Here is a 13603-nt window from a genome sequence, read left to right on the forward strand (position 1 = left end):
CTGGTGCTTGTCTGAAAAAGTATATTTTAAAATATTTAATATTCTGTTTGTATAATGTCCATAATCTATTTCATTCGCTCCTAGATATAATACTTTGAATTCGACATTGTTTTATAATACATACGTTCATTAATAAATGTGTCCTTTCAGATTGCATTCCATATAGAAACATTTTAAAATTCTTTTAATTCCTAGGTCCTTATAGAATTTTATTTCTTTGGGATAAAATGACAATGTTATTTATTTAAAAAGTTTTATAAAGGATATGCTATGTAAAGGCCTTTCTAAAACGGTGAAGATTGAATACACTGATGTCAAACTAACTTTTATTTCTATGAATTACATATATTATTACACTTGTATATTTGTAATCAACTTTTGAATAACTGTTTTTCATTTCTTGCATCTGAAGAATGAAAAATATGGAATACTTCACAAATTTTCATATCATCCTTGTGCAAGAGGCATGTAAATCTCTGTATTGTAATTCGGGTAGACCTGCTGCTGAAGCATGTAGTATCCTATAAACTTAAGTAATCAATGATGCAATCTTAAGACAGGTATATATCCTTGGTTGCCTATTTGTAACAAGGAAACCTTATTGTTCCCAAAATTGTTATTCATCTTATTTCTGTAAAATTCTGTGTATGGTGGAAAAAACTTATGTTGTTTGTTCGATTGCTCACATTTGCAAGTTTTTGTAAATGACTATTTTAGGTCTTTTTCATTTGAAATTTGATCATACTTTGAAGCCGTTATAGATAGGTGCAAAGGTGATGGATTTTCAAGTACTTATTTATTAACTGATTTAGCTTTGTGGAGCTAATGGATTAAAAGTAAGCCTTGCTTAAGAGCTACTTCTAAATTTCTGCAGCTTAAAATTTCCCAAATGAGGTCTTGCTGGCACAAATGTCTCCTTGACATTTCACCCTTGCTTCATGTAGGAACAGCCCAACCAGAATGTCTTACCCTGACAGCATAGATTGTCTTACTGGAGCAAAACTAATCTTAGTTACAAGGGATTATATAGAGACAAACAGTTCAGACAGAACTGTTCGGACTAGAAGGTATTTTTTCAAAATATAACTGCTTATTACACCCTACCATTTCAAAAGTAGCTAAAGCCAAGAAGGTGAAAAAATTGTTCATATGCATGATTACCTAATGTCCTGGCCTGACTACCATCCAACCAGGCAGGAAGTTACACCACTGATTTTCTATCACCAAATATATTCCATAGCTCCAGGAGAAGTCCATATGTTTCTCCTGGTTATTAGGCCTTAAATTGGTAGTGTTTTAACCACAGTGTTTCCTCTTGCCTCTAAGCTGTACATCCCCGAATGGTAAAGCTTTAGTTCTAATTCTCCTAAACAATGAGGTAGAGGCAATGGAATAATACTTTAAAACAGTTGCCTTTGATTCCCTAACCACAACGGAACAATGCAAAACATTTTCTTATAGATAATTATATATTTTATATTTATATGTGTTGATTTTATATTTCACACAGTGGATCTTACTGGAATTAATTGATAATTTGACAAATTAATTTATATTATTCCAATAAATAGATTGGAATATAAATAATCAGGATTAGAATATATATTAGAATATAAAAAGTATCAATGCAATGTTTTCGGTATAAACTTGTGATACTTTCTACGTGTTCTTGGTCTTCTGAATTCACATGGTAAAAAAAACAATGTTGTTTTCCTCTAATCTATAAGGGATTTTACTCTGCTGCTCTGTTTATTGTTTTAACTCGCTGGTCCCAAATTGTTTTTCTCCATATTTCTGAAGCATTCCTACTGATTATACTCAAATTTTGCTGATATGATGTCTAAAAGGTATTATTCTTCTACAGGATCCATGGGTCCTAGGATCCCAGGTCCCAGTTATCTGCATCATCAGATAACTAGGGCAAAAGTTCCCACCTATGCCCATGCAACATGCCAAGAGAAAGTAATTGAAGACCCATCTCAATTTCTCATTTCTTACATTTCAGGGCCCCAATTCCTTGAAATGAAGGAATTAGCAGTGAGCAATTGGGAAATGCAAGACAACTTAAAATGCAAGATGAAATCACAAAATGTGAAAGTACAGTAATTCAAACTTTCAATTTTCAGATGACCATGCCATATGATTGGAAAAGACCACAAATGTCACAAGATTATTTGTAATACCGTTCTCCTAATGATTAATGAATGATTTCAGTCCAGTATCAGCAGGCTAAAAAATAGTTCCTGAACGATAGATCCATAATTGGTTTACCAATGCTAGGAATACTTGACATAGAGGTCAAATATAATTCAAAAAACATTAATTGAGAAGATCCTTAGTGCTTCAAAACACTGGTACTTCAGTAAACTTGGTTCTGTAGTATAAAAATGTCATTCTCAAATAAATGATAACCTACATTTAATCTGCTGAAAGTATATTCCTTTTCAAATAAACTTTTAAAAATCACATTTGCCAAAATAACACTTTACAAGTGATCATATTTAGTGAGGTTACTAGTATTTCAAGTGTAGGGAGCAAGTTTCAATAGAGTTGATTTATTCACCCAGCACTAATGCCAAACAGGTTCAACCATTCATTAAAGTGTAGGAATAGTACCCCCCACCATTTGTGTTTTTCAGTAGGTACCTTCAAAAATTTGTTAAATAGTTCAGCCTCCAATATTTCAAACCAAAACATTAGCTAATAAAGTAAATTTCATAACATAAGTACATTTTAAAAAGTCATGAATAGTTGCCTTATCATATGGTGTTTTATGTTTTCCCTATATGTCTAACATAGTAAGAAATATGACTTTAAGTCTTGAATATGGGTACTCATCAGAGATTTGACAAACATACAATCTGTCTTCTATTTCTATCATATTCCTCTACCGTAGTAAATTTGATATTTCTTCTTTTGCCAATACTTATAGTTAGTTGAAAATATCCCAGGTAAAATAAAATAATCACACACCACTGTACAAAGCCATTTATAAAAACTGGTAGTTAGGAATACATTCTAAGCCATTTTTAAACTTTCTTGTTGACTACAGATTAATCTTCCAAATGGAGGGCAATGAAATCATGTCTAGGTGCTTCATGTCTCCAGTCTTGCAAATTGTTACTTCAGATGAATGAATTATGGAAATATAAGCTGACATCAGTTCAAGTATATGCAGAATTGAAACTCCATGGAATGTATATAAACCTTTCAAAGTACTAACAGACAGTTTAACAGAATGAGTATCAGGAAATTGAATTAATAGTAATAATAGTAAAGGAATAATAATAAAGCCATAGAATGAACGAAGAATGGAACAAGGGGCAAGTACAGCTAGAATACTTAATATACACATGTGAGAAAGGAAGTGGTAAATCGGAAATAAATCTTGTAGAAGGGGTTGGTTGAGAATGATAGAAGGAGTGACTCTGATCCCGGAACATTGGACAATTAGATGGACATTTTTGTAACACACTTTCACAACTTTTTGAAATTCAGTGAAAAAACACAACAAAAAACAAAAACACACAAAAAGCACAACCAAACAGCAATCTCTATAGAGTACGATTATGACCTCTCAAAATTTTAAATAGTTAATGAAGGACAATCTTGGGAAAAGCATACAAAGCTGTTCGAAGTGAGCAATTTGTGGTAGAGGAGAAATTTTAACAGATTTAAATAGACTGTTTAAGGTTATAAATCACCTACATCTGCTGCAAATATTTTCTTCTGCGAGTTCTCTTGGTCTGAAAGGATATTCCAATCCTGAGCGACACTTGATAGCTTGTGAAGGTAGAATGGAAGAAACAAGATCAAGAACCCATTAATCCATTGGAGAGGAAACAGTCGTCTACGTTTTCTCTCATTTCTATTGACTACTTTTATTCATAAGTTTAAGTCAAGTGATTTGAATTAAATATTTCCTTCTTTGTTCTGGCAAAGTAATTGGTCAAAATAATTCACTAAATATTATTAGCCTTTTTTTTCTATCATGCTGTTTTCTTGTCCAAGCGAGTCCATTACACTTCCCGCTTGCATTTGGTTGCCACAGAAACCCAGCATCAATGTTAATGAGGACAATCTCTAATGTAAAACTTTGTCTCCAAAATACCAGTCCAAGAAGCTGTGATCACAAATATTTAGCTATACATTTTTCTTTTTTCTTTTACCTTGAAAGTCTTCTTTGTCTAAAGTGCCCTCAAAAATAAGTACTCTGCCAATTTTTGGATCAATCACTTATAACCTCAAAGATATTTTGCTAACAAGATGCTTAGAGGAAACCGAAGAATACTGCACTTTTATCTTCTCTCTTAAGACTCTCCTTAGATACCATGTCAGGAACAGTGAAGTTATTCTTTGCAAAATTATTTCAATAGATTATTTTTTTCTCTTCATCTTGCATTTGCTCAACAAGATGTATGGAGAATAATAGAGTTGAATCACCCATACCATGGATGACAGTGTCTTTCACAAAAGGACAATGCTCCTATGTCCTATTTCTCTGTCCTCCTCTTAGCTCTTGCCTGATTTCCAACTAATCACAGATTCTTAGCTTCAAGTCTAATGAAGGTGAAGGACTATAAGGACTCCCCCATTGCTACATTGTAGGGCTAGATCTCTGGCAGGAGGTAAGTGTGAACGACGCACTCAAGGAACACACGTTGGGAGAACAGGCTTAAGCAGTTCTGGTTTATTTCTGCACAAGGGTTGGGATTTTATAGCTCCAACTTTCCCAACCTCCTGAGTCCTTCCCAGCCAATTACTTAGCGGGGAGTTGATGATGGGCACTGCTTGGTGACAGGCACTGATTGGTCCCCCGGGGGCATGTAGGGAGCAGGGACAGCTCATGGCAGGAAAGCTAGGCAGACGTGCCTGTGGGTCACGTCTCTATGAGCAGGAAGTGTGCTTCAACTGCTACTCTAGCTGACTCAACCAGATCTGACCGGCTCTACCCACAAATTTTCCCTTTTCTTTTAAAAGGACCGTCATTATGGTGACCCGTCATTGGAGGCATTTTTGCCGGGAGTGCAAGCATTTAATAATTCCTAGGAGAGTAAGCCCTACGTGTGCACGGCCTCCCCAGATGACCAGAGAGGATGGCGAAAACCATTGTTGTAACTTTTTAAGCACATCTTCTAAAAAGGAGACAGCGGGAATAAGCTGAATGGTGGTCTGGTTTAGGTGGGTAACATCATGCAGCAGGTTTTGGTTGAAGTTTAAGTACTTAAGGGACTTAGGGCCTTTGAGGTAGTTACTAAGTTCAGTGAAATTGGGTGCGGGAGTGGTAAGCTGACCGACAGAATTAGTCAAAGCATTACATAGTCCTCCTTGTTGTAATCAAAGAAACGTAATCTGTTCTTGGAGCAAGTCTATTTGTTGTTGGAGCACAAGGAGGCCTCCCTTAAGATGATTGGCAACTTGTAAATGTTATAATTCTATGGATGACAGTTGAGGGATGAGCTGGTTTATCTGTTGCACGGTGGACACGCTTTGGGACAGCAATACAGCCGCGGTGGTAGCTGAAGCCACTGTAGCGATGATTGCGGACCCGATTGCAAGGATCAATCCTACTGCTCTTTTAGTGCACGGATGAATCAAATGAATCTGGGAAAACTGAGAGTCATTAGTAGCCAGAACAATAAATGGGGGAACACGTACCAAACCTGCAAAAGGATATGAGTCATTGGGTTGCCAGTGATTGCTGAGAGTGCAAGTAGCGGAGGAGTTGTCTCCTAGACAAAAAAAGAACGGGGCTCTAACCACTACCATTCCTGACACCTGGTCATATCCAGATCAGTTACAGCGACGAATATTGGCCAATAGGAAAGGGGACAAAATGAGGCAGGAATGTGATGATCAAACGATTGGCATGGGGGGTCCTAGGTCTCCCAATCGTCCTCCTGAAGAGTCATAAAACTCCTTTAGATTTTGAGGTTTGGGATCCTTTTCAGATTGGTTGTATATAGCTGGGTCTCTACCCTTAAAAGAGTTTTAAAAAAACTATGAAGATGAAGCAGTGGGTGAGGCTTCAATAGCCAAGAAGCTGTGTTTAATTGGAAATCAGGAAAGAGCTGAGAGGAGGACATAGAAGTAGGACACAGAAGCGTTGTCCTTTTGTAACAGACCTGTCTTCCAAGGTATGGGTGATTTACCTCTATTCTTCTCCATACATCTTGGTGAGCAAATGCAAGAACAAGAGAAAAATAATATATTGAAATAATTTTGCAAAGAGAAACTTCACTGTTCCTGATATGATATCTAAGGAGAGTCTTAAGTGAGAAGATAAAAATTGAGTATTTTTTGGTTTCCTCTAAGCATCTTGTTAGCAAAATATGTCCTTGAGGTTAGAATTGATTGAAACAAAAAGTGATGGAGCACCTATTTTTCTGGGCAATTTAGACACAAGAAGACTTTCAAGGTAAAGGAAAAAGAAAAATGTTAGCCAAGTATTTGTAATCACAGTTTCTTGGACTGGTTTTCTGGAGACAATTTTTACATTAGATTTGTCCTCATTAACATAGATGTTGTTTCATGGCAACCAAATACAAGAGGAAAGTTTAATGGACTCGCTTAGTCAATTAAACAGCATAATAAAATAAAATGGCAAATAACTTTTAGTGAATTATTTGACCAATTACTTTGCCAGAATAAAGAAGGAAAATGTAATTCAAAATGAATTGACCTAAAAGTATGAATAAAATGTAGTGAAGAGAGATGAGAGGAAAAAATAAAGGATTTTTTTCTCTACAGTGGAGTAATGGGTTCTTCATTTTGTTTCTTCCATTCCATTTTTCCAAGCTATCAATTGTGGCTCAGGACTGGAGTATCAAGTTCAGACAAAGAGAACTCATAGAAGAAAGATAATATTTGCAGCAGATATATGTGATTTATAACCTTAGATAATCTATTTAAATCTGTTCAGAATACTCCCCTACGCCAAACTGCCCTCTTTGAACATCTTTGTTTGCTTTTACTAAGACTTCCCTCCATTAACTGCTTAAAATTTTTGAGAGGTCATATTCATACTCCCTACAGATTGCTGTTTGGTTGTGTTTTTTATGTGTTTTTGTGTTTTTTTAACTGAATTTCCAAAGGTTGTGCAACTGTCTTACAATTAAATATGTCCACCTAATTATCCATTGCTCCTGGATCACAGTGACACCATCTATCATTCTCAACCACTCCATTCTCCAAGATTTATTTCCGATTTACCACTTCCTTTCTCAAATGTGTACATTGAGTATTCTAGCTGTACTTGCCCCTTGTTCCATTTTTCATTCATTCTATGTCTTTACTATTATGGCTCTCTGGTTTCAACTTCCTGATAGTCATTCTGTTAAACTGTCTGTTAATATTTGAAAGGTTTATATACATTCCATGGAGTTTCAGTCCTGCACATACTTGAACTGATGTCAGCTTATATTTCCATAATTCATTCATCTGCAATAACAATTTGCAAGACTGGAGACTTGAAACACCTAGACATGATTATATTCTCATCCATTTGAAGATTAATCTTTAGTCAACAAGAAAGTTTAAAAATGGCTTTGAATGTATTCTTAACTACCAGTTTTTATAAATGGTTTTGTACAATGATGTGTGATTATTTTATATTACATGGAATAAAACTTTCTACTACCTATAAGTTTTGGAAAAAGAAGGAAAGTAACATATACTAATATAGAAGAATATGATAGAAATAGAAGATAGATTTTGTCACATCTCAGATGAGTACCCATATTCAAGACTTAAAGACATATTTCTTACTGTGTTAGACAGAGGGAAAACAAAACAGCATATGATAAGGCAAGTATTTGTGACTTTTTAAAATGCCCCTTATTAAGTGATGAAATTTACTTTATTAGCTAATGTTTAGGGTTGAAATATGGGAGGCTGATCTATTAAACAAATTTCTGGAAGGCACCTACTGAGCAACACAAATGGTGCGTGGTACTACTTTTAGACTTTAATGAATGGTTGAACCTGTCTGACATTAGTGCTGGGTAAATGAATCAAGTCTATTGTAACTTGCTCCCTACACTTGAAAAACTTGTAGTGTCACTAAGTGTCATCTACTTATCAAATGTTATTTTGGTAAGTGTGATTTCAAAAAGTTCATTTGAAAAGGAATACACTTTCAGGAGATTAAATGTAGGTTGGTTTGAGAATGACAACATTTTTATACCACAGAACCAAGTTGTACTAAAGTACCAGTGTTTTGAAGCACAAACGATCTTCTCAATTAATGTTTTGCTGAATTAAATTTAACCTCTAAGTCATTTTCCTGACCATGGTAGATCAATCACGGATCTATCTTTCCAGGAACTATTTTTTGGCCCACTTATGCTGGACTGAAATATTACATTAGTCATAAGGGGAGGGGTATTAAAAATAATCTTGTGACACTTTCTGATCTTGTTCACTCATATGGGCTGGTCATCTGTCAATTCAGGTTGAAATACAGTAATTTCTCTCGATTTTGTGACTTCATCTTTCATTTTAAGTTGCCTTACATTACACAATTGCTTGCTGCTAATTCTTGTTTCTCAAGGAATTGGAGCCCTGAAATATAAGAAATGAGAAATTGAGATGGATTTTCAGTTACTGTCTGCTGGCATGTTGCGTAGTCCTAGGTGAGAAGTATTGCCCCTGTTATCTGATGATGCAGGTAACTCAGCCATAAGATATTAGGACCCATGGGTCTATAGAAGAATAATGTCTTTTAGATATAATATTAGCAAAATTGGAGTATAATATGTAGGAGGAATGAATCAGAAATATGGAGAAAAACAGTTTGGGACCAGTGAGTTAAAACAATAAACAGAGCATCAGAGTAAAATCTCTTATAGATTAGAGGAAAACAACATTTATTTTTAACAATGTGAATTCAGAAGACCATGAACACTTAGAAGGTATCACAAGTATATACCGAAGACATTGCATTGATACTTTTTATATTCTAATATATATTCTAAACTTAATTATTTACATTCCAATTCTATTTATTGGAATAAATAAATATCAATTTATTTGTCAAATTATCAATTGATTCTAGTAAGTTTCACTGTGTGAAATATAAAATCAGCACATATAAATATAAAATATATAACTATATATAATATAATAAAATGGCACATGTTTTGCATTGTTCTGTTTTGGTTAGGGTATCCAAAGCTACTCTGTTTTAAAGTATTTTTCCATTATCTCTACCTCAGTGTTTGATAGAGTTAGATTTAAACCTTTACCTTTGTAGATTCACAGATTGGAGGCAAGAGGAAACATTACCAATTTAAGGCCTAATAACAAGGAGAAACATATGGACTTCTCCTGGAGCTATGAAAATATTTGGTGATAGAAAGGCAGTAGTCTAAGTTCCTGCCTGGTTGGAAGGTAGACAGGCCCGGACATTAGGTAATCATGCATATGAACAATTTTTTCACCTTCTTGGCTTTAGCTACTTTTGAAATGGTAGGTATAATAAACCATTATATTTTGATAAAAAACCTTCTAGTCTGAAAAGTTCTGTCTGAAATATTCATTTTTCTATGATCCCTTGGAACTAAGATTTATTTTGTTCAAGTAAGACAATTTACGCGATCAGGGTAAGATATTCTGGTTGGTCTGATCCTACATGGAAGAAGGGTAAAGCATCTGGTAGACATTTGTGCCAATGAGACCGCATTTGGGAAAATTTCAGCTGCAGAAGTTTAGAAGTAGCTCTTAAGCAAGGCTTACTTTGAATCCGTTAGCTACACAGAGCAAACTCAGTTGAATAAATAAGTATTTGAAAAAGCCATCCCCTTTGGACCTAGCTAAAAATGCTTCAAAGTATGATTAAACTAAAATGAAAAAGATTTAAAATAGTAATTGACAAAAAAAATTACAAACGTGAGCATTCAACTGAACAATATAATTATTTTCCATTATACACAGAATTTTAGGGAAATAAGATCAGTAGCATTGTTAGAAACAATAAGGTTTCCTTGTTACAAACAGGCACCCAAGGATATAATCCTGTATAAATATTGCATCATTAACTACCTAAATTTAGAGGACATTACATGCTTCAGCAGCACATGAACCCAAATTACACCAATACAGAGATTAACATGGCAATTGCAAAGGATGATATGAAAATCTGTGAATTATTCCAGATTTTTCATTCTTCAGATGCAAGAAATGAAAAACAATTATTAAAAAGTTGATTACAAAATTAATAGTGTAACAATACATGTAATCCATATAAATAAAAGTTAGTTTGACATCAGTGTATTAAATCTTCACCTTAGAAAGGCCTTTACATAGCATAATCGTTATAAAACTTTTAAAATTAGACAACATTGTCATTTTATTCCAAAGAAATATACTATAAGGACCTAGTAAAAAAGGAATCTTAAACTGTTTTGGTATGGAATGCAATCTGAAAGGACACATTTATTAATGAGCCTATATATTATAAAACAATGTAGAATTCAAAGTCTTATATCTAGGAAAGAATAAAATAGATAATTGGCATTATACAAACAGAATACAGAATATTTAAAGGTATAATTTTTCACATAAGCACCAGAAATATCTTTAGTTTCTTTAGTACTCATTTCAACAGATAAATTAAAATTTGTGAATAAAAAAAAGCAAAAACTCGAGGGTGTCCAAGATGGTGACGGGGAACTAGGGGAATGCCACAGCTCTCCCCAACCAAAAAGAGAGTTTGAGTTCCAACGTTTAATCTCCCCAAGAGACCGACAACAACAAAAAAATCAACATCCAGAGAAAAACAGGAGTTGAAAAGAAGAATTTCACAACAGAGAAGCTTGAAGACGCCTCCCCCAACGTCTATTGGCCACAAAGCAGCGTGCCAAGCCATGGCCAGCCCGGCCTGGTGGGAGCTACCAGTGGCCCAGATAGATACACAGGGAGTTGTCTGCAGATCACCGGCACCAAAGACCCCTGAGGTATCAGTGTCAGACCGGCTGATCCTGACGAATGAAGAAACCTCCGAGCAGGGAACTTGCACAAAGATCCCACCCCTTCCCCTCACTCTCCATTGGAGCAGGGAGGCTCCATCCCACCAAAGCCACTCAGCCCCATGGCAGGAACCTCAGAGATACATGAGATGCCCACAGAACACCAGAGCAGAAGAACTGAAAGGAAGTGGTGCTGATCCAGAGAGCACAGAGACAAACCCCAGCAATCAGAACCTGAACAGAGTCCCCACCCCACCCCTCGGGTGGAGGCCAGACGCCCATCCCTTGGAGCGGACCCAAACAGTGTCAATGGGGGCAGTGACAGAAAAGAAACACACAGAGCCACCACCTCTCAGCCTAGCCCACAACCACCTCAATTGAACTCTGATTGCAATGGCAACCAACAACAACCTACATCACATGAAAACAAATAGCTCCAGGGTGAGTACCCCGCAGGGGACAGTGTATTCCTCAAGGGAGACCAGAGCTGGTGGTAATTCCGAGACCCCCTACCCCAAAACCTGCACCACAGGACCCACTAAACCTAGAAACTGTTCAAGAGCTCCACCAGCCCATGAATCACACTCAGCTGGCCAGGCTAGAACAAGAGAGACCCTGGAAGGAAGCTTAAAAGCCCAAGCCTGGTACAGCGCCATTGGGTCAAGAACCCAACGGTGGAAGAAATTTGAACTGTGTACTCCAAGCTGCATAATCTAGGTGGGATACACAGCAGCACAGGTCCAACAGGTGTGTCCAGGCTGGGGTCTGGGACCAGGCCTGGGGATCTGGTGCCTGAGCAACATAACCAACTCCTCCCAACTGAAATCAGAAGCTGAGCATACGCCTCAGTAGAGGGGAGAAAAACAGGGAACTACACTCCTGGTAATCATGCCTGTGACAGCAAAAGATGCGGGGGGTTCAGGAAAAGAGAAGCCCAAACTCCACAAGAACCTGACCCATGTATTCTAGGCTAAGAATTGAACAACACAGGCCTCCAGCACCCGATAATAGTCAGGAGTTCAGGCTGGTAAGGTGCTCAACAGTACAGTGCTTTTCTTAGGTGCAAGAGGCCCTGGATCTGATTCCTCAGCAAAACATAAGCTGAAAGGGCCAGATGTGGTGCTATGGGTCAAATGGTAGGGTGCCAGCCTTGAGTTGAAGAGCTGAGGGACAGCACCCAAGACCAGAGTTCAAGCCCACAAATAGCCAAAAAAGTAAAACAAAACAAAACATCAGGAGACCATAGCAGACTCCAGCATCTGGGAGAATACATCCAGCACATCCAAACTAGCCAAGAGCACCTGTAGGAACAAACAGGAGCAGTCTAGGCTGCTCAACCCTTCTAACGGCGGGAACTGCCAGTGATCTACAGCAGAGAGCTGAGAATCCTGTGTGGGTCAGACCAGCAGCTGGAGGTCGGCCCCCAACAGAACCGAGATCAGGTACAGACTCCCTCTACCAGCACAGAAACAGTAACCAAGCAAAGACAGACACCTATTGACCAAAACAAAATTTCAGATTAGTCTGCAATAATCCCTGAATAACCATGAGAAAATCACAGAGAAATATTATAAGGTTTATCAACAGCTAGGATAGCAAGCTATCTCTAAAAGCCAGCAGCAACCCAGGGGAGAGCCCCACTGGGAGCAAAGCAGGAATGGAAGACAAACACTACATCCAAGACATGCTGGAGGCAATGACTCAAGAAATAAAGTGAGAAATAGACCAGAATTTGAAAGAACACCAGGTCAAAATACCAAAAGAGGTGCAGGACATCAAAGAGGAGATGCATGCAAAAATAGAGGTAGCACACACCTCACTAAGCCATGAGATAAGTGACAAAATAGAGGCAGTACACACCTCATTAAGAGGTGAGATTAGTATTTTGAAAACCAACATTGAATCCATTAAAATCAACAATGAGTCCATTTCCTCCATGCAAAACACAATGGAAGCCACAGTTAACAGAGTGAACAAAATGGAATTCAGAAGACAGAATACATCAACTGGAACAAAAAATGACAGATATGGAAAATTCACTTAAATTATACCAAAGGGAAATTCAAGGGCAAGCAGATAGTGCCAAGAAAATTAACCTTCATATACGAAGGTTAGGAATATCAAAGCAAGGGAATGCAACACCTATTCCCCAAGATAATCGGTGAAAATTTTCCCCATCTCAAAAAAGAACATCTTACCCACATAACAGAAGCATATAGAACACCTAACAAGCAGGATCCCAGGAGAAACACTTCTAGACACATTATAGAATAATTGATAGATCTGAATGATAAGGAAACAATCTTGCATGCAGCAAAAAATGAAGAAGGAGCTATACTACTATAGGAAAATATTAGAATCACTACAGATCTCTCCACACAAACACTGAATGCAAGAAAGGCCTGGGAATGTACCACATGAGCCCTGAGAGCCAATAACTTCCAACCCAGACTGATATACTCAGAAAAGCTAGCATTCACATTCGATGGAGAACTGAAAATTTTTAATAGCAAAGAAAAACTAAATTAATACATAAACATTAAGCCAGCGTTACAAAGACTACTAAGAGGTGGAACACAACCTGAGAAAAGCAACCAGAAACAGGGACCTGCACCGAGACAGGCATTAATAGAAGT

The 13603-nt window shown here is 37.0% G+C and overlaps 2 pseudogenes; one reads left to right on the forward strand and one right to left on the reverse strand.

Moving 5' to 3' along the window:
• Positions 1 to 416: 416 nt before the first annotated feature.
• Positions 417 to 513, reverse strand: LOC138827638 (U6 spliceosomal RNA; annotated as a pseudogene).
• A 9548-nt stretch (positions 514 to 10061) lies between these two features.
• Positions 10062 to 10160, forward strand: LOC138827641 (U6 spliceosomal RNA; annotated as a pseudogene).
• The last annotated feature ends 3443 nt before the right edge of the window (positions 10161 to 13603 follow it).

This window comes from Dipodomys merriami, unplaced genomic scaffold (assembly GCF_024711535.1).
Source record: "Dipodomys merriami isolate MVZ:Mamm:240054 unplaced genomic scaffold, mDipMer1.0.p SCAF_159, whole genome shotgun sequence".
NCBI classification, from domain to species: Eukaryota; Metazoa; Chordata; class Mammalia; order Rodentia; family Heteromyidae; genus Dipodomys; species Dipodomys merriami.